General features: G+C 34.1%; 1 pseudogene; it reads left to right on the top strand.

Moving 5' to 3' along the window:
- Positions 1 to 2,932: 2,932 nt before the first annotated feature.
- LOC100617654 (filamin-A-interacting protein 1-like) overlaps positions 2,933 to 22,891 on the top strand; it is a 30,216-nt pseudogene continuing 10,257 nt past the window's right edge.

Here is a 22,891-nt window from a genome sequence, read left to right as displayed (position 1 = left end):
GTCTCCTGCCTTGGGGGCTCTTGCAGAGGGAAGACTTCTGCACTGGACATTGATTGGGCACTAGTAAGACTTGCTGAAGAGACTACAGTGACTCCTGGCTGGAGCCTGGGACCTGCGGGAGCCTTTGTTGGAGTTGAGCTGGATTTCTTTGGATCAACAATTATAGGATATTTAACTAGGCAATATTTCCTACCTCCTTCCTCCATTTCCCTCTTTACTATATCTACAATGCTGTAATGAACCTACTAAAGCTACTGACATACTCATAGTTTAATTTTTAATTTCTATCAACGGAGACCACAACAATTCTTTTTTTAACCATTATTGTTTTTGTCAAACAAAATTTTTAACTATTCCATTGGGCAACCAATTTTAATGACTACAGTGGGAAGAGAAGGACTGTCGAGGTGCTTGCTTTCTAATATTTTTTAAACTCTTATCTTCCATCTTAGAATCAATACTGTTTATTGGTTCCAAGGTAGAAGAGTAATAAGGGCTAGACAATGAGAGTTAAGTGATTTTTCTGGGGTCCAACAGCTGGGCAGTGTCTGAGGTCAGATTAGAAGCCACAATCTCTCATTTATAGGCCTGGCTTTCAATCCACTGAGCCAGCTAGCTGCCCCTTTTCCCAGTATTTTTCAGCAGATCCTGACATTCATGTAGAGTGCATCACTGTTACCAAACACAAAGGAGTTCCTTATCTGTTGAATCATTGAGAAGAAGAATCTCATTTTAAGTGTCTAACACTCTTTGGACCCTCGGAGCAAAATGTTGCATTATGAAAATCCATCTGATTATTTATAGTACTTGTACAGCTATGTGTACATTCCCACACTTGTGTAGGTAAGTACAGAAGGACATTTGCATAATGATAAATGTTTCTTCACTTGTTCCTCCTATCAGAATTAGGAATACTTTAAGAGGACTATGTCGCCAATGTTACATGTTCGCTCTGAAGTCAAAGGAAATGGAGACCAATAAGATTTCACTCCAGACACCCTTTTTGTCATAAACTCTTTCTCCTTCCACTGGAAAAAACAAGTTTTATTTATTTATTTTATTTCAGAACCATATTCAAAATAGAAAGTATCTTTACTTAAAAGAACTTGTAATATTAATATTTTCCAATCATTAGTCAATTATGGAATTAATGCTAAATTTTGTTTTGTGAAAAATTTTATAGTATGTATATTTTATATTATATACACATGCCAAATTATGGCATATGTATCTGAAATATTTAGGAAATAAGAAACTAAAACCAGGGAAATATAATCTTGTTAGTTATTTAGTTTGTGAATATTTAACACTCAAAGTGATCTATATATTGAAGTATCACATTTGGATTATGAGATATGAAAGCTAAAAAATCAGTTGTTTATCTATGCATTCTATTACACATGTTGTATCTATTATATTTAAGCATTTACTTTCTTCTTTAATAGTTGTGCTTCTTAATGTTTCTTTAAATTTCTTTTCTGACTCCAACTTGCCATATGCTTAATGGCTTTTCATTTTAGTCTGTATATTTTCATGGTAACATTTTAAAGATTTAGAAAGATGGCTCCTAGCATCCAGGGTACCTGTCATAGTTTCACAACTGTTTAGGATGAGGATATTAGGATATAATATTATTTAAGGTCTGATTATATATGAAAGTACAAATTCTATTGACTCAATATCCACATGTTTTGACAAATCAAACCCAATGGGATAGTTTTATTTGAACTCAAAATACAAAGTTCAACTTAGGGAATTTTGATGATCTATAAACTGCCAGAGAATTTAGCAAAAATAGTTTATTCACATTAAAGCTACCTTGGTTTATTTATTCTGAGTTGGCTTTATATATATATTATATATATATATATACATATATATATGACATGTATTCTATTTCAAATGTCAACTGTTTCTCATAATGTTTTAAATTTTTTCTCTATATTTTGTCCATGTGTGTATATCAATGACTCATTTTCACGGCTTTTGCACACATCATATCTCTTCCTAGTTTGTTCCCCTCCTGATTCTCTATCCTAGATTCTAAGTCAATACACAATTGCCTTCTGTCAAAACTAGTTGAAACATAAAACTGATTTTTTCAGCATTTATCCTGCTTTGTGTTTTAATAGTGTTTTCCAGATTTTGTTGTCCAATATTTGACAGTTTCATTGTTACAACTTATAAAAAATATGATTCTATCTTTCCCAGATATTGCTTTTCTCACATAGTATCCCTGTGGATGAGCAAGAGCAAATGCAAATTTTTTACATTATTTTGAAAACCGTTGTTTTTTTTTTATTTGTTGGTTTTCTGTGAAGCACATGTGCCAGCTTTCTAATCCCCTCATTATTTATACACTAAAATCATCATTGCTCTATCCCTGGAATGGCAATAGCCAGTCTCAGTATTAGTTTTTGGTCTTGTACCCACTAAGCTCTTCATCCCTATTCCGACAAGCTAAGATAATTTTTTTTTAATCACTGAAAGTTGAATATGGAAGTGACTAAATAAAAGAAAATCATCTTAATTTATTTTAATGTTATAAATCCATGTATTTCAATCAAAACATTTTCAGGGAGTATGTGTATGGTACTATAGACTGAAGGGAATACAAAAGATGCCCAAATATCAAATGATTGTATGATCTTTGATCTAAAGAAACTCTTGCTCAAATGGAGAAATAAAATGAACACAAATGAAATGAAAAGCTAACAAGTTCTAATTTATTTACTGTGAACTATTAGGACAATAGTAGAATTTCAGATAATAGAATGATTAATGTATTCCTATGTATTCAGAAGAGACTATCTAAAGAATGGGAACATCAGTAGGGTCTTGAACCATGAAGCATCTGCCATATTAAGATAGGGGAAGATCATTCCAACTTAAAAGAAAATTGAATAAAAAAGGAGCAGACATAGGTCTAAGTATGGCATGTGCTAAAGACAGGGAAATAGGAGGTTTGGTTGAAAATGAAGATAAATGTGGGGAAGTAGTAGAAAGTAAGTGGATATTTTTCTGGAAACATATGATGAAAGTGATGGCCTTTCCTTTATATTATTTATTCAAGATAAATCAATGAGAAAATTAGAATGAATTAAAATGATGATGAAACATCTTGGTAATTCACTTCTTTATTTTAACTCTTTAAGATCACCAGCATGATTTGTCCTACAATTAGTTAACTTTTGTGTTTCCAATTAAGATTACATAATTCCAGAGAGGGGAGAATATGTAATTTATTTAGATGCTTGGTGAACAAGTTCCATAACCTTCACACATGTTACCTTGTAAAAATGGAGATTTGAACCCCAGACTTCAATCCCCAGAAATCCTTGGAAGTTCCCAGAATTCCTTATAATATCACCTGAATTCCCACCTGGGCTGAGAACAAAAATTGTATTTAAACTGACTTTACTGCCTACTTGATCTCTCTGCTTCCACTTCTAAGCACACGCGTCTCTCTAGACGTAAGCAAGATGTGAGTGGCTGTGAATGGGCTCTGTGCCCTAAGCACATGCTTTCTTGTTTTGTATTTTCTTTATTTCTTAATTTTAATAATCTTTAATAAACCTCTAAAATATAATATTTTAGTAGAGAAACTAATTTTAATTGTTACAACCTAGAATAAGAATACATTTTAATAGAATAAATTACACATATTTGCAATCCTTCATACTGTAGTTTTTCATGCTTGGTTCTGGGGAAGAATTAAAGATATGATAGAGTTTTCTTTTGGGCATGGTGGCCATGACTGACAGGCAGATGTGCTGCTGATAATATTGAGGGGGTATATTTGATGGGTAAATAATAACTAATAATTCAGGTAGTTATCTTCTTTTGCCTACCCTCCTCCCTCTATATCTCTATTCCTCTCTCTTCCACCCTCCCTTCCTCACCTCTTCTTCCCTTCAGCTTCCTCTTCCCCTGTTCTTTTTCTGGATTTTAAATCAGTCAAGTTGAGTTAATGATGTTTCAAATGAAAATAATCTCTATCTCATTTTATCTTAAGTAAGGGTTTATTTGGGGAAGACAGGAAAGATGGAGGATGGGGGTTAGTGGGTTGGAGTTTCTGTAATTCTATAATTAAACTTAGGTTGGAATATATTGAGAGAAAAGGTTGATAGGTCTAGTATTTAAGTCACTATCACCAACAGAGTAAGTCAGAGAGATATATGGACTATTGTCCTTCTTCTTCTGCCTTCAAATCAGCCAGGCCACCTCCAGCTGGATAATCCCAAGTCCCAGAGATAAAGCCGGCTTCTTTCTTCCCTGATTCAAAGGCAACCAGCATCAACCAAACCCAGAATTGTTTCAATATTGTTTCCAATTTCTCTTCCACAATGGGTAGGGCTATCATGACCACACAAGTGCTTTTGGGTCATATGGTTGTGGTTCACTGAGAAAGTATCAGGATCTCAGGAAACTTCTACTGGATTAAAGTTGAAATAACTGCCTTTCCTCCAGAGTTAAAGAACAAAAATTCTTCACAAGACCCTTATCACTTCAAAATCCCAAGACACCTTTGCTAGAGGACTATCAGAGGGATGTTTTCCTGTGAAACAAAGTGAGGTCAAGCTACCGGGGAATGCCTTAGGGTGTTTGATGGCATACCCTGTCCTAACACAAGGGCAATTATATGGTCAAATCAGTTTATCTCAAAATTGTCCTTATGAATCCAATTCACAAGTTTATCCCTCTGAGGAGCCTAGCCCATGAGGGTGGTTGGAAGAATACTGCTAGTCTTTCAGAAAAGAGGAAAGAGAAAGCCAAGATCCATTATAAACAGAGAAAGAAGATCACAAAACAATGCTAGAAAACAGAAGAATGTGAAATGTGAAATTCAGAAATACACAGGCTGCTGATGTGAGTCCAATAAAATCTATGTTCTCTTGGACAAAAACAAAATATAAACCAAAAAACACCCCAAAACCGCATAAGTGATATTAAATTTTTGCCCTCTGGAAATTTATACTCTATTGGAGGATATGAAATAAGCATGTATAATAATTATAACAATATAAAAATATGTTACATGGATGCTAAGTATAATGTTTAGTGAGAATAATAACAAGGTAATAATCTGAGAAGGGATATGTTTAATAACCCTAGTAGCCTTCCTAGTCACTAAACAAAGGAACTTTGGAGAAGTTCATCCATTATGTCACCTTGTCTAAGTAAGACTGTCAGTAACAACAGATAGTCACTTTCCCTCCAACAGAAAGGTTAAATATGAAACAACAACAAATTCCCCTGGATTATCCCCTCTACTCTCCACTAATCAGTACCAGATTTCTGATCCTTTCTCAAATTTCCAGTCCTGCTTGACCCAGAGAAGAATCATATGAAAACTTAAAAACGCACTAGACTTGACCAGGATCTAACTCTAATTTTCATCATCTTCCCTCAATGCACTTCAATAGGGTAAGTATATATCTTCAATAAGTCAAGTCCGCAGTGCTTTGTTGTGTGCTCTGTTTCTTTAATATTATTTAATCTGTATTATGATCGGCACATGGGCAATAACATATTTAAAATATTAATCAATGAAAAATTTTTTACCAGTTAATTGCACAATATGTAACCAATTCTTATTTGTACTAGGATAAGATGTAGTAAGAGGATCTGAAATTTTATTTAGTGTAGGAACTCAGATGAGGAACCATATTTTCAGACTATATATAATTGAGTAATTTCCAAATCAAGAAATAGTTCCAGTTCTTTTGATAACATATAGTGAAATTTCATACAAGTAACTTCAATTCTCTGTTTCAGTATTTTCCTATTTAAAATTAAAAAATTATATATGTGTGTATATATGCATATATAGTAAAACTGTTAACATTTTTAGTATTTGCATTAGAAATTTCTTTTTTTGCTTATATTCTAAACATTTGAGAGATGATAATTAAAAATGGATTTGACCTAATTCCATGTAAAGGAAAACAAATTGACTTGTTTTGTCAACTAGTTTTTGCCAATTTCTTTTATTTTGACAGAACTCTGATTTTGGCTATGATATTTCTAGGAGTGTTCACTTTTAGATTCCTTTTGGAGATGATCTGAAGATTCTAACTTCATTTAAAACTTTGGTTCTATTAGATAGATATAGATTTATTTCATGGATTCTTGAAATATTCTCTCTCTCACTCTGTCTTTGTCTCTGTCTCTGTCTGTCTCTCTCTGTCTCTGTCTGTCTCTCTCTCTGTCTGTCTCTCTGTCTGTCTCTCTGTCTCTGTCTCTCTGTCTCTGTCTCTGTCTCTGTCTCTGTCTATGTCTCTGTCTCTCTCTCTCTGTGTCTCTCTCTCTGTCTCTGTCTGTCTCTCTCTCTCTCTGTCTCTGTCTCTGTCTCTCTCTCTCTCTCTGTCTCTCTCTGTCTGTCTCTCTCTCTCTCTCTCTCTCTCTCTCTCTCTCTCTCTCTCTCTCTCTCTCTCTTCCTCTCTCTCTCTCTGTCTCTCTTGTCTCTCTCTCTCTCGGGAGGTGGCCAGTTGTTCATTAGAGATATCATAAATTTGCTTTTATTTTCTTCAATAATTTGATGTTGTTATATATTTCTTGTTGCTTCATAAAATCCTTAACTTTTTAAAAAATCTGTTAATTATCCAGAATTCTGATCCTTAGGTAAAATCTTGTACCTTTTATTGCGAATTATTAGTTCTTCTTCCCAGGCTTCCCTTCAAAGTCCTTATTTCTTCTTTCTTTTTCAATTTTTTCTTCCAGATCTCCCATTTCATTTTTAAAAACTTATTTAAACACATTGTTTACTCCTTCTAGCCTTACTTCCCAATTGGGACTTTGAGTTAGGGGCAGGTTATATACATTTCTAGAGGGAATGTCTGACCATTACTTGGTTACAATTTGTATTCTCAAGCCCCTATTGACTCTCATTTAGGTGTAGGTTCTCTCTATATGTGTCTATAGGCCACTGTGTGTCTTCTTATACTGAACAGGGCTTGAAAAGAAAAAAAAACTCTCTTTTTTCTTGATTTCTTAATCCCAAATTGGTTCAGTGCTCTTTATTGGAATAACTAAGGGGGGTCACTAAGCTATGCTCTTTCTTCTGTAATAGGGAGGGTAAAAGGAAGGGCTCAAACTAGTTATAACTATATAATAAAAGGTTTATTAAACTAAAGAGAGAAGGATAGGAAAGGAATCAGGGAATGACTTACCTCTAAACCTCACCCAATTATTAAACCCTAAAATTTCTAAATTATCTTAACCTAACTAATTAAATGAGTAATTAAAGTCAGAGAGGGATTTGTAGGGGCAAATCCCCTACAGGGATCCAAAGGAATCTCACAACTAAAAGTCTTCCTTTGCTCCAGGTAGCAGTCCCAGGGAGAGATGTCAGCAACTCCAGTAGAAATCCACTTTCTCTGTAGTATCCAGCAGTAGGAAGCAGGCATACATATCCAGACAGCCAAAGGAAAGTAACCACAGGTTTTCTGGGTGCACCCAGAAACCCAGACAGGTATCCTCTGGTTTATCCTGAGAGCCAGAGAGATGCAGTTCTTCCTTCCTATGGAGTTCAGCAACTAACACCAACTGATCTCAGTAACTGCTTCTGTGTCCAGCTCCTGGGGATGCTCTGAGTGGAATGTTGGCCCTCAACATCTCTTGCATTCATCTTTGCAGAATCCCCTTACTACACTTCATACGCCATAATTTTTGCTGATTAACAATTATCTTATTAAGACGGTCAAAGTGTTACTAGAGTATTCATTTTGCAATCACTTTATCTCATATTGAGTTGATTTATAGACAGTTTTTTACTATCTTAATCATTTGAATGGGGATTATTAAGTTTTTGTTTGTAAAACTCTTTACCAGAATCAGGGTCTCTGTGGTGTCTGAAAATAGGAGAAGGGGAAAATTTAGCTCAAGGAGTGGGCACCAGCTCAATGAATAGTTAAAAACTAAAATTCACTGATATCACTAACAGAAAACTAAAATGGTTTGTTTTTTTTTTAATGTAGTTACTATGAAAACATTTTTTCTCTTGCTTATGTGCCACTTAAGGACTTTCAAACAGAATATTTAATCAAAAATTTAATACAATTTATGATGACATCTTTTTAACATCTCACATTTTTCAAGAGCCTCACATGAAGCTCTAAATAGCCATCTGTATTCAGTTCTAGAGCTGTGCATTGCCACCGCATTATATGATATAGCATGGGAGGGGAAAAAAAGGGGAACACTAAGTAAATGAATCAAATATAATATTTTTTAATTTTTTTCTCTTTTGATGTTCAGCCATTTCAGTTATGTCAGACACCTCATGACATCACTTGAGGTTTTTTGTTTGTTTGTTTGTTTTAGCAAAGATACTTTGGTAGTTTGTTGTTCCCTTCTCCATTCCATCCCTTCCTTTTAAAAAGAAGTCAGATCCAATTTGACAGCCTTCATCCACTCCAAGTCTTCAAAGAATGATTAGGAAATCTCTTCACATTGGCAGCAATATCTGTCACTTTTCATAAAAAGTTAAAAACAAAGTATTATAAAAATGCATCAGTTTCATAGCACTGTAAAAACTGATCAACAAATTTGAACTCTATTTAATTTCAATGATTTCCCCAATCAGTCTTTTATCTTGTCCAGAGTCTCCAAAACTCTAAGATGACATCATCATTTAAGGAGTTCTTTGCAGTTCAATACTCTTCAGATACACATTTTAAACATATAAACCAATTAATATTTTCATAATACCAGTTATGATAAACAAGTGTGGCTGGTGACTGGGTGGTGGGGTGGTTGGAAGGTCTCCAAACACAGTCAAGCTAACATTAGTCAAAATTAAAATGGTATAAATGTGGTAGTAGTCTCTTGGTAACCAAGGATGATGATTGTCTTTGTGCGTTTTCATCTATGATGTAGATGAGTGTGCACAAAGACACTTGTGCGTGAAGGAGATTTAAGTGGAAAAGTCGATGCACAGAGACAGTCCCACTCTCTCGGCGTGGGAAGCCTGGGTCCAGTGGCACGAAAAGTCGTTACACCTTACTTTAAAAATACAAAAGTGCACAAGTATCTGAATAAAGTTACACTTAAATTGATGTAAAATTTGTAAATCTTTTTAATTAAAAATATACTGTTCCTTTTTTAAAAAATTCCTAGCCTTACTGAAATAAATTTCTTCAGATGACCAAAAAAATTATAAAATTGTATTCATTGCACAACTTTGCAAAAAATTAACGAGTCAGTTCATTGAACTGAACAGAATGAAGCAAACATAAAATCTTCCCTAAAGTGACAGTTTTATATTTTGTTTAACTTTCATCTCTTCTGGTATCAGTGATTATTGACAAAGGAATTATTTCAATTTTCCCTCTCACATTCTACTGCTTTCTTACATGCAGATGGCTCAGGGACCTAATTGAGCTGAAGTTTAGGATATAGACTAGAAGCAAATATTCTTCCTATATTTTCCCTTTAATATTTAAAATATTCTTATTAATAGAAAGATAAATTAAAACTGCTTCTATGTCATACTTAATAATTCCAAATCTTTTTTCCCCTTTTTCTATTTAATAGGAATATTTTTAAATGTTAAGGAGGGAAAAATATGGCAGGGATCTTTGGACAATATATTTCTATAATCTTCATCAACAGGGAAAGGGGAAAACGTTTTGACATTATCAATTATGACACAGCACATAGCATTCAGTTTGAAGGCACTTACCTAAATCATTCCTTTGGGCCAGAAGGAAACTAAAATAAGATGTCTTCATATGCAAAGAGATAAATGCTTCAGATCCTGATACTAAACTCCCTTTTCCTAAAAGAGGATTTGGATTTTCATATATTTTCATTTTTCAGCAAAATATTACAAGATAGCAGGAAATTCACAAGAATTTTCTTCTGAAAGGTTAGGGATGGTATCGTTGGGAGAGTCATAAAGGATAGGGGGTTGAGCTGGAAACAAATATTTAAAATAGCGCTTTAAAATTGTTTCTTAATGAATATACTTCTGAAAATTGTTAGTTATATAATTTAAGGAAAACTAAGTGGATTGCATTAAGACTTGTAAGGAATCATGGAATAATTGATGAAATAGTTAGGCACGGAGTCCTTAAAGGCAGGGATAGCCTTGCTTTCTTGTTTGTATTCTCAGTGCTCAGTATGGAGCTTATTTATTGGAAGTATTATTTTATGTTTAAAATTCATTAGTTCATTATCATTCCTTTATCAAGTCAACAACATTTGAGCTTGATTCAATGATGACTTTGACCCATCCTTTTTTTCTTTCCATTTTAAATGTTTTATTCTCTGCAGTTTAAATTCACATTATAGAAAGGAACTTGCAGTCATTGGAGAAGAAAGATTTCAGTCAAATCCATCTCCCCTGAGACATACCACAGCAAAGGAAAAAAGAAACACACCAAATAAAGTACAGATTCAGTAAAACTAAAGAGAAACACCATTAAATTTCTCTCTCTAGTCTTGGACAATACTGGAAGAGACTTGTGGGGCAGACAGGTAATTTAGTGGATAGAGTACACAGCCTGAAGTTGGGAAGACCTGGGTTCAAATCTGATCTCAGATGTTTCCTAATTGTGTGACCCAGGGCAAGTCATTTAACCTCAATTGCCTAGTCCTTATTGTTCTTCTGCCTTGGAACTAACACATATTCATTCTAAGACAGAAGTTTAATTTCTTAAAAAAAAGAAGATACTTAAATATGTACAAATGATCTGGTTTAGATGCATAGATGCTTTCATATTAGGAAAGTAATAAAAATAATTAATCATATTAAAATTTAAAGAATATATAATTATTTCAATATTGAAGAAAACTGTATAATGAATTGCAAAAATTATATAAAATATGTGTATTTGTATAAATATATATTGTTATATTCACAAATCTACTTAATCAAACCAATAAATACCATATTTAATAATGAGATACTATAAGTCCTTCCAACTTAAAAAAAATAAAAGAGTAAATCAAAGATTACCCTTCTCTGTGTTCTTGTTTATGCTTCTAGAAATGCTAGCAGTGGAAATTAGGTAAAATATTAGGAATGAGAAAGGAATTAAAGATATAATGGAAGACAAAAAGAGAGCAATATCTTAATGTTGGGCAAGACTCACCCTGTGACCTTTTTATTTCAGCTTCAATTCTGGAATAAAATGAGTTAGGTTATTCAACCCACCATGTCCACAAAATACATGCATATATTCTTTGCTCTGCTTATTCTACAGTTTGACAGCTTTATCATCACTGGTGGGCATTTTTAACCTATCAAGAGAAAATATGGCATTGTAGGGGGACAAAGATCCTATTTACCTACAGAAATAGTGCCATGAACTGAGTTGTGTGAAGAAAAGGGAGATCTCCTCCACTTTGGTCTTGTAACCTTTAGAATTGATTTCGAGGTTTTTATCTATTTCATTTCTCTCTTTCAGTTTTAGGCCAAAATGGTGAATTCCTTAGATTTTAACTAAAGCCATGGATTCTAGCCTGGGTGTAGCAGCTGGCTTATCAGGGGTGCTCTCAGAAGGCAGGATGCCTAGGACTCAAGATGAAAGGGGGCTTTGGACTTGGAACTTAGAGGATTATGCTATAGGAACTGAGCTAAAATCTAAATTTGTTCTCCTTCTCCCCAGAAACTGAGGTATTGAAAGACATGATTATGCTCTTCACATATTGGGGGGAGACAATGATTAGATATTTATTATACCTTTGACATAAATATTCCTTTGTGAAAACTAATCTGTCATAGAAATAGTTAAATAGACAAAACTAGAGGGGACCCTCAAAATTGGAGAAACATCATGGTAGGTGCTTGACATATAGATAAGAAATAGCCAAGCTCTAGCTTAATGGAGAACTCTAGAAGAGAAGTAACATATAATTTACCTGGTCTTCAGGCAGTAGCAGGCATGATAGACACTGTTAAATAAATAAACAAAAAAGTATATCTTTTTGTGGTTTGTTTGGCATATTCTTTTGATACAATGTGGAAAAAAACCAAGACCTATTAATTAAATTTAGCAGTCTTATGTACTTCCCCTTTTGGTATGTGGTCAAATTAAATCTACCTTTAAAACTTTTTTTTTTTTAAATGTATTGCTATGGTTGTTTTGAGCTATGTCATATGTTCTACAATTGTACCTGTACAGATCATTCACTAAAGACCAGGAAAAATATTAAGATTTGAATTTCTGGATGGGTACAGTCAGGTTCTATAAAGGTTAATGCCAGGTTATGTCTCACTTAATATTTTCATTGGAGATGGACATCTTTGAACAATGCAAAACAATGAATATAGTTTTCAGAAATTTAATTTGAAATATTGCAATACCCTAGGGAATGAGTCAGTGATGCGGCTATATCCATAGTGGCTCGTGAGCCAGCAGAAACTTCACAGGGAGGGATGATTTATTCAGGTAGGAACTATTCCTTATGGAGAATGATAAAATGAGCCTGAGCTGTGAGATCAGAAAAGAAAATGTTGACACAGAAATACTTTGAGTGACCACAAAAAGGATAAAAAAGAAAAGCAACTGATGAGATGAGATGACAGCAGAAAGGACATGCTGTTTGGACTATATACAACAGGCTACGGTGTCATATCATGAGGAATTAAAGAATTGATTCCTCTTTTTACAGGCTAGTAATGTGTTTTTCTGTTGACTTTCTATATCTATATAATCTATATAATCAAGATCAAGTAATCAGATTGTTTAAGGAATATAAATATTATATTTTTCCCTGAGTGCCAACAGCAACAAGAAGAAGGAAGTATCTTCCCTGTAAATATGTTCTCTGCTTCACTTCCTATGACACCCCCATTCCTAAATGCTGTAAGACAACTCCGAGATAGACAATAAGAGCAATGTTCTGAGTGCTCTCTGTTGAGAGATTAGAAACAATTTTGTCATCAGAGAAAACTTTTTGAGACCCTGCCATGTCGCTAAGTGAAAAACAAGCAATGATAAAATTTTTGCATAGAATAATATCTGACTTCTACTATGAACCCAACCAGGAAAACAGAGGAAACCCAAGAGAGTTATTACCAAGTGAGGGGTCTTTGTGTCATCCAACCAGTTCTAAATCCATTAAATGATATTAATGTCTAGTCTACATGTTTATCTTGTCCACAATGTAAACATAAAAGACTATGAAATTCCTTGTTGAGATATAGGTCAATGGCATTTAAAGTCTTCTATTTAGAGAGAAAACAATGTTCTTTGGACTCTTCTTGATTCGGCTCTTGCTGAACAAGCCATCCATTTCTAGGTATCTCTTTCAGAATGTTTTAGAATTGTCCTAAGAGACAAAGTCAAGTTCACCAGCCCATAGCTTGCAGACCCAATGTGTAAATTTTCAGGGATCAGGGCATTTGTCTTCTGTTCTCTAGACATTCACTAAGGTCCCCATCAGTGCCTTGACATAGTTCTTCGTGAACACTAGAAGACAATTTGTCTGTGTCAGATGGATTGGACTCATCCAATGAAGCTTGACACTCTCCTACTACCTCTTTTCCTTCTCATGAAATAGTATAACAGATCGAAAAAACTAACTCATGATACTTGGTTGAGCCTGAATCTGTGCTTTACCACTTCCAAGTTATGTGACTATGGGCAAAATACTTAATCCCTTTTCTCTGCTGAAAAAAAAAAAAGGTTTATTTGCAGTAAATGTTTTGGTAGAAGGGGAAAGGGTAGTGCTGGTGAGTATAGTTTTAACTGGTAAGATATCATAGTTATGTAAGAATTCTTGGAAAGGAAAGTACCTCTACAAGTGTCAAGTGACACCTGCTTTACAACTTAGAGGGCTACCGAGGACGCGAAATGACTTGCTTAGTATTTTTCAGAATCTTTCTTATATGCCAAGCCTTTTTCTCTGCAGAAATATTAACTCTATCCATATAGGCTATATATGTGTGCTTAATATGTTAATGCTCTTATTTAATAGAGGATATCTTTGATGATTCAATAAGTCTGTAAATATTTATCCCAGACATAACTAGTGTCTACCTTGGCACTAGGTTATGTCCAAAGCACAAAGAATGTAACCTTTAATCCTGGGCTCCAAGGTCTTAGAGATTCATTATCTAAAATAATAAATCTATCGATTGCATTACAAAGCTGGCAACTTTAAAGATTGGGGCAAAGTGTGTTAGAGAAGTCAGAGCCAGTTTTCCATACTTAGGCATGGCTATTTTCATAATAAATACATAATTGTAGTGCTCTTCCTCTGCAGTCTACATGTGAATATCTATAGTATGTCTTTTCTTGATGTTCATTGTTTGTGATGTAGGGTTATTACCATTGCACAGAATCAGAGAAAACTTGCCAAATATAATTTCTTATAGTTTTTAGTATGCTTTGTTTTGTAAATATATTTCCTCATTAAAGTTCTAAGGCATGAGGAGATGAGACAGCCAAGGGAAAATAGATGATAAAACAGCAGATTAGCTGAATTTTACACAGGTATAACAGCATCATCAAGGAGTCATGTACCATGTCAGACACCACTTCTATTTACAAATACTTTATTTGAAATCATAAAATGATCCTCCATTTATTCATGATTTCCCCCAGTCAAGCGCAATTGAGACCCCTTAGACAAAAATGGTATACAAACAAGATTGGTGCTGATGTGCCCTAGAATGATTCAATCATATATCCTGCCAGTTTTTGACATATTTTATGTAAAAGTACATCCGCATTGTTCGACAGGATGAAACTACAAAATCATATAAGGTGCAGCAGGTCTATTTGTATGCATTGCACACATATGCAGATCTGACTGTTGTAACATTTTCAAAATAACAAATCATCATGATATTGTTCTGTCATTGTCTTCTTTCCTTGTAAGCAAGGATTATATGCAAATACAATTACATCCAACGAAATTACCTGTACCCTTCAAGCATGGTGTTAAGTTTTGTTTTGCTGTCCATTCCATTTGAATCTGTTGTGAGTTGTTGCCATAAAGTCACAATATCCGTCACCAAGTCAGGCATATCATTCATTACCTGGATGCAAATGAGGTCTCTTATATAATTTATGTGCTGCTGAGTTCTTCATTTTCACCTCCTTTATTGTGATTAAAATGGAAAAAGAAGAAAGCACAAGTGAATGGTTTGTCTCCAGAGGCTGAAAATAAAATTGTTAATCTAAGGAAATCTAAATAAAATGAATAACCTGCTTCTTATTTTATGTACCATGACAGAATCAGTCCTTATACATTCACTATTGTCCACTTGATCATCCAGATGACTCAAAAACAAAATGGCAACCAACAAATGACCTTGACTAATATCTCCATGCTATATTTGTTTGGTTCATGGTAGATCTGGGCAAAAGGAAACAGGGAATTAAAGAATTCATGATGGATCTATGGGTTGATTGTGTACACAGGTAGGGGAGAACAAGAATGATGACTTGGTATAAAAGAAGCAGACACATTTTAATCTAAGTGAAAGGTAATTCCAGAAAGAGATAAAAATATTATCTAGATTAATATTAATAAAAGCAGCCTCTGGACTATTTGTTAATAATGTGTCATAGTTTACCTTAGAAAAATGAATGATAGTCTAGGGGCTGAAGATATGGAATAAAGGGGAAAAATAGGAATCTTACTCTAGTGGAAGAATGAGCTATTAGCTAATTGTTATGGGAAGATCCTTAAAATGTACAGATTGTAACTCTTCACACTTTTTCTTGCTGGGCAGCTATTGCTTGGTTCTTCCATGAGTCCTATAAAAGGTATCCATCCTATATTATGAGGTCCTTTTTCTACATTTTTTGATATTACCTGGATGAAAACTGTCAATCTCCTTTTATGGTAACATTTACCTTGGATGATAAAAAATTCTAACAAAAGGGGCAGCTAGGTGTTTCAGTGGATAGAGAGTCAAACCTGGAGACAGGAGGTCCTAAATTTAATTCTGGCCTCAGACACTTCCTAGCTATGTGATCCTGGTAAATCATTTATCCACAATTGCCCAATCCTTACTCCTTTTTCTGCCTTTGAACTAGTACTCAGAATCAATTCTAAGTCAGAAGGTAAGGGATTAAAAATATATATATATGTTCCTGTACATAGTGCAGTCTATTTCCACTGACCATTCATCTCTCCACTGCCCTTGGGTTCCCTTGTAACCTTTGAGTCTTTACAAGGTTTGATTTACAACTGCATAACATCAGTGAAATAAAATTGAGGGTATTTTTTCCCCTTAAGAAGTTTCAAGGAGAATACTTCAATTAAAGGCAATCCTGCATAATTCCTCAGATGCAATACAGCCAGCTCTCACTTTGGAACTCAAATTGACCATATGATATATCTGTCTAATATGTGTCGATAGATTAGTCCAATAATTATATCATATTCTGGACATTCTTAACTCATTTAGTTTTTCTTCTGTGAATTCTATCCTACCCTGGAGCACTTTTAAGTGCTAAAGGAAGGCTCTTTGGATGGCCTGATATGTTCCAGGGCTTGTTAAGAAAAGTAAAATAACATCAGTGTATGGAATCATCTGTTAAATTTCAGTGTTTAGAGGGACTTTCTTTTTTAATTAGAGATTTCATGGATATCATACATGAAAATGAGATACACTTTTAGCAAGCATAGAATTGTTGGTCTCATTTGTTCCATTGGTCTTTGAAACCTAAGAATTTTTTATTGTGTTGGTCACTTAAAATATTTTAATCCTTTTCTGGAAAGTTTTCAGTTCAGTATTTGTTCATTTGGAATCATTATATATTACTTGTTTTCCTATTTTAAGCCTTTCTTGAAGTTGATTAGCAGAAAACTATTTAATGAAAATGTCGTTATTGTTGCATGTATCAAAAAATTCCTGTGATCTTAACAGATGCATGGAAGATGCTTCTTTGGAGATAATTAAAGCTTCATTTATTTTGCTTTTTTGAAATGCCTTTTGTTTACTATTCTATATACAATAAACATAATTAAATACTTTATTCTCGATACTTTTCTATGACAATAACATTGAATATGACTCTGGTTCATATTGCTCACATTGGTTTTTTGTTCACATTTTTCAACAAGAATATTTTTAACTTCACATGAGAGTTTTATATAAGTGAGATGGCTTAGTAGTTGATGTCCTTGGACAACCGCATGCTTTGGTCATAATAGCATATGTAATATTTTTCCAGTCATTCAGTATTTTTCCTCTTTTCAGTTAAATTGAATATTGGTTAATCAATATCCTCAAATCTATTACCTCAAAAAGGGTCTTCTATTCTTCATAATTTTATTTTCACCAGAGTTATTTCCACTTGATCAAATCAACAAATGTAATATTAGAGTCAAAACGTGATTGCTCTATCATTGATTTAAAGATTTATAGAAATCCTGATAGATCTTTAACCTTTTAAATCTCTAAATTCATATTTTAAAGTAATTGGAAAAAGCAAAGTATCTATTTCAAAAGCACTAGCATGAAGAATAAAAACATAAAATGGTATTCTGGTAATGGAAATATTTGGATGGATGAAAGAGCTATCATAGAATGCTTTCCTTCAATTGTAAACTTGTTCACTTCTCCATGAAGATCTTCTTTGAACCCTGGTTTAGATATTATGATTTAGAATCTGAGGTTTAGGGTTCAAATGTCAGCTCTACTGACTACTACCCATTTATTTGACTTGAAAATTTAATTATCTTCTCTATACGTCATTTAAGAGACTTGATTAGATAACCACAAACATTTATTTCATCTATTAATCTGTACTGTCCCCCTCACAGCTCTCCTTTTTGCTTTCATTTCATGCTATCTCTTCTATTTACACATATGCTAGAAAATGTTATAGATTTCTCAAAAATATATTCCTTTCTATATTATAAGGGGCATGTTGGGAATTCAGGAAGGACTAGCAGCTCTGGTATAAAGCTATGACAAACCCTTTTCAGAGCTATTGATCTACCTGCCCTGCAGCTCTCAGAAGCTGTAGCATGCTTAGCAGTTACACCCCAGTAAAACCCTCTCAGCGGATGGGCTTGTGAAGAATAATTGATAGGTGAGTAAGGTAGATGTCTACCCCAGGCACATGAAGACTTCCTTTGGTGAAACCAGTGGATGAAAACAATTTATTCCAAAGGTCTTTTAATGCAGCTGAAGCAAACACTGTGGAATGCTTGTTCAGATATTGGAGACACCAAGGTCATTTATTGCATCCCAGGCTACCTCCAGCCATCTTGACTTTTGTCTTTCCATTGGATTTGTATGACTCCAGAAGAGAGAGTGAAGCTGATGACTTTAGGCAATTCTGCATCATTTAAGTCCAATTCATGTGCAAATCCAGATGTCACCCCATAATGTCATTGACCCTCTTTCAAAAATGAAAGATGAATAATAATAATAATAATATCTATATTATAAGTTAGTTGAATACAAGGATTATGTGACTTTCACTTTAAAATTCATAGTACTTAGCAAAGTCCCTTGTATTTATTAGAGACTTAAGTATTAATTGTTTGGAATCAGAACATTAGCAACATAAGGAATTATATCAATAACCCCCCACCTCTTCCTAACTTTCCTACTTCCAGTCCCTCAGATTAACAAACTCAAACTATTCCTTAGATCATACTTACCTTCACATAACACATCCAATCAATTGTCTAATCTTGATTCTATTTCTACAATATCTCTCATATTGTAGATATCTGTAGATAGCTGACCCATTTTTAGTTTTTACACAGCTATTACTTAAGTTCAGAAACATCCCTTTTCACCTGTATTATGACAATAGTCATCTAAGTGGTCTTCCTCCCTTAAATCTATCCCATTCCAATTCATCCTGCATACAGTGCCAAGGAGATAGTAGTTAAGAATATCTGATTATCTCCTCTCATATTCAATATATTCCCTTGGTTTCCTATTACTTCTAGGGTGGAATATAAATATCTCTATTTCTGATTTCTAGACTTTTCACAACTAGACACCTACCTATATCACCTCATTTTACATAATTTAAGTTTCTGTACTCCATAGACCAGCTAAGCCTGCTGTGTTGCTCATAGCTGACACTGCTCACATACTTCATTTAAAAATCACCAGAAAGATCATTTTCATCAAATCAGGGCACCTTCTGAGCAGAAGAAATGAGTTTCTGGTCTTGACTCTTCATGATACTCCCTGCATAACCTACCTTATTTAGGTCCATTAAAAATATTCTGAACAAGCTATTGTCAAGACAAAAGTGAAAAGTTTTTATTCACATCTGTAATGAGCAACATCCTACTCCATGTCCAAATGGGGGGGGGGTTATTCCTTATACATATGGTTGATGAAGTTTTCTAGACACTGCTGTTTGATAATAACCAAGAGCTCCTTATGACATTGATATCCAGTATTCTATAGATCTGTTTCAATGAAATCTACAAAAGAAAGTAATATATGAAGAATGCCAGTTGGTCTAACTTCATATTCAGATAGCTGTACAGTCCTTTGAGTTAGCCCATTAATACTTATTTAATTATTAATTAATATTAATCTTGGACAAATTGCTGATGGACAATCAATTGAGACAAGATTTGAATAGGAACAAAAAGAAAGCTAGATTCTATTTCAGAAACTTATCAGTGTTTTTAATAATCCCATTGTGCACCCAAACAAAAACCTTATCATTCTATCATCAGAATAGTTCAGTGGAAAGAGTACTTGAATTGAAAGTCAGAAAATGTTGCTTTAAATTCTTACACCTTTTCTTATTGAAACAAGTTTATAGGACCTGGGGGAAGTCCTCTAACCCTTCTGAGAACTTTGATTTCTTCATCTATAAAATGAAGAGTTTGGACTAGATGTTTTCTAAGGTCCTTTTTAGGTACAAATTTATGATCCTAAGATTTTATATGATTACAAATCATGGGACAGCATAGTCTCCGAAGAATAAAATTCATAGTACCCCTAAGGACAATGCAGAGAAGTATGGTGGTGGTATGTAGGAATAAGAATAAGAATTGTTCAATAATGGCATAAAAAGCAGCATAAGAGCAGGGGTATACAGATAAATATTTAATAACCAACTCTGTAGGAGAAAAATACATGCTTGTAACATTTTTAAGTTTAATTTGCATTATTAACATTTTCTCTATCACTTTTTTAAGTGTACACAATTAATGAAACAACAAACTAAACAGTGCTGATTTCTAGTGTGTAAAATGCTCATGCTGAAAATTTAACAATAAGCTCTTCTGAGCCAGTCTAATCTGACTTCATCCTACCTCTGCATAACACAAAAGAAGAATAAGAGATGACAAATATACTAAGTGCTTCACTGACATCCCAAATCACTTTATTAATTAACAAATAAATGGGTAAATGAATAATTAAGTGGTTATCCAAATTAATTAATTAGAAAATCTAAATGAGGATTCCTAGACCTATTTAGGCTAGATCTATGGATGATTTTGAAAAGTAAATGTATAAAAATCACACAGGTATGAATTGGAAGCAATTTGTGCTATAGGAAGAAATGTATCTATAAACGAGATCACATATTATTGTTAAACTGGCAGGACTTAATTTCTTAATAGTGAATATAAGATGGTTACCAAAACTGATCATAGCTAAATTCAGTGGTGATTTCAAATTTTCAAAGTGCTTTCCCAACTAGAAGTTGCAAAGAACTCAAATTTAAGCTTGATGTAAGGAAATGTTTTTTGGCAAACCCTCCCAAATGTGAAATGTGTTGCCTTAGGACAGTGGTGGTGAACCTTTTAGAGATGGAATGTTGCACCCTGCCCCATCCCACCCTCCAGACCAAGTGCTGTGCCATGTTCCCTTTAAAGACTGAATGTCATCCTCCTCTCCCTCATCAAATGCCAGATGTGCCCTGCCCCACAGTAGCTCACACAGCGGAGAGAGAAAGAGGTCCCATTGGGCTGCTGGGTAGAGGGGCAGATGAAGTGACGGATGTCCTCAGTGAGTATAGAGAGGGGAGAAAGGATTGGACCAAGCTCTCTGCTCCCTACAAGATCCGCTGTCTGTGAGCTCCCACCTTACCCACTGTGCACTCCCATTAGGCTGATGGGCAGAATGTCAGTGGATGTGAAAAAATGTCCTCAGGCATGATAGAAACGGGGAGTGGGACAGCTCCACCTGTGTCCCTCTACCTTTCTAGTAATAAAATTTGCTGGGGTGGCCAGAAAACGCATGCCATAGGTTTCCCAATACTGCCTTAGGAGATAATGAATGGGTTTCTCCTTCCTGAAAAATAAGAATTTTTTGGATGACCATTTATTGGACACATTATAAAGGAGGAGATTCTTGTTCAGTTTCTGATTTGACTAATCATTATCCTTGGTTATTTTCAGCTTGCAGCATCATGAATTCCTTTATAGCCAGGATCTGGGGAGAAATGCATACTTCTATAGTTTTATATCAATACTGAAGGCCATCACCATGTGCAAGGGATATATTTTATAATCTCATAAATATAGGAATTTCTTGTACTCTAGTAATAGAATGATAATGTATTCCTAACACAAAACCATCTACATTTGTTGTAAAAAATAATAATGCAGAATAATGCTAATGTTGCATATGCTAAGAAATATGGTTGTACTCAATCCACATAGATTCTGAAGCATTTCATATGATCTTCCATGAGCTTTCAGTATCCTCAGGAAAAACCAGGCCCAGGCACATTTTGCAGTTCGAACAGTGTAAAGTCCTTCATTACTATCCTCCTCTGCCCCACCTTCAACCATTAGTCTTTATCCATTTCATTGCAATACAGCCCACTTTTCTTTTAGTTATCATCATTAAGGTTGTGGATTAATCCTGAAATGCTATGATTTATAGAACAGAAAGCAATCATAAGTGTTCTGGGTGTTGGGTAGAAGTAAATCAGACAGGAGAGAAAGCTGGCATTCAACAAATAGTCATTTATTAATACAAAATCTCCTCTTGGCATACATAAGAAGTAAAAGGAAGAAAACATTATCAGGGTTCTGGGAGCCACAACAGGCCAGTATGTCATAGTAAAACATCCCAAAATGTGATTTGTGATTCTGAATCACCAAGGTTTCCCGTATGACTTTACTTTTGAACATTTGCCATTGTCCTATCTTTACTCTATTCTCTGGAAGCATGAGGAATAAAAAGGAATTATTTCCAGCAAGAAAATCTCTTCCCTTCTTTACGTCCCTTAGGCTTAACATATTTTATGATTAACTAGATATTGATGAGAATATATATTTTATAAACTGCTATTTTTATTTGTGTAAATTATTCATGTTAGTGTCAAGGACATTATTTACTTGCATATATCTGTGAATTTAATGTGGACTAGGATAATTTGCTATAAAATTAATTCCAATTATTATAATAATACAAGCATGAAAAATAAAAAAAAACAAATATTGGTTCTGCTTATTTCTTTCTCCAGATCATACCTTCTTTTATAGTACAGGGATTAAGATAAGTAACTTGTTATAATCCTATTTCATCTCACTAATGTTTCTCATTAAAATAAATCAACAACAAAAGAACTAACTGTTTTATATTACCTATACTTATGGAAAGCTCTTTTAGAATTTTATCTGCAACTATATATGATATTGGACATATCTACATGGGCAGTTATAAGGGTTAAATTAGGGGTTTGACAAAAATAAGAGAACAGCTTTTAATAACTCAAGTTTTAATGAGAATATAGTAGAGTTGTAAATTAATATTATCCCCTTAAGTCAGAGAAAAGAAAACATAGCAGCTTTTACCAATTAAAATTTTTGTTTAATTAAAATATAGATAGTAAAAGAATATAGTAAAATGAATATAATAATGGAGGGAAATATAGGAAAGAGGTAGAGAAAGAAATTTCCTAATATCTAGCTAGCTATCCTATAACTAACCCAACACACTTCCAGCAGCCACATTCACTGGAACTGACAG

This window comes from Monodelphis domestica, chromosome 3, assembly GCF_027887165.1.
Source record: "Monodelphis domestica isolate mMonDom1 chromosome 3, mMonDom1.pri, whole genome shotgun sequence".
Taxonomy (NCBI): domain Eukaryota; kingdom Metazoa; phylum Chordata; class Mammalia; order Didelphimorphia; family Didelphidae; genus Monodelphis; species Monodelphis domestica.
The sequence above is the reverse complement of the archived record's forward strand: the minus strand, read 5'-3'. Positions and strand labels throughout refer to the sequence as shown.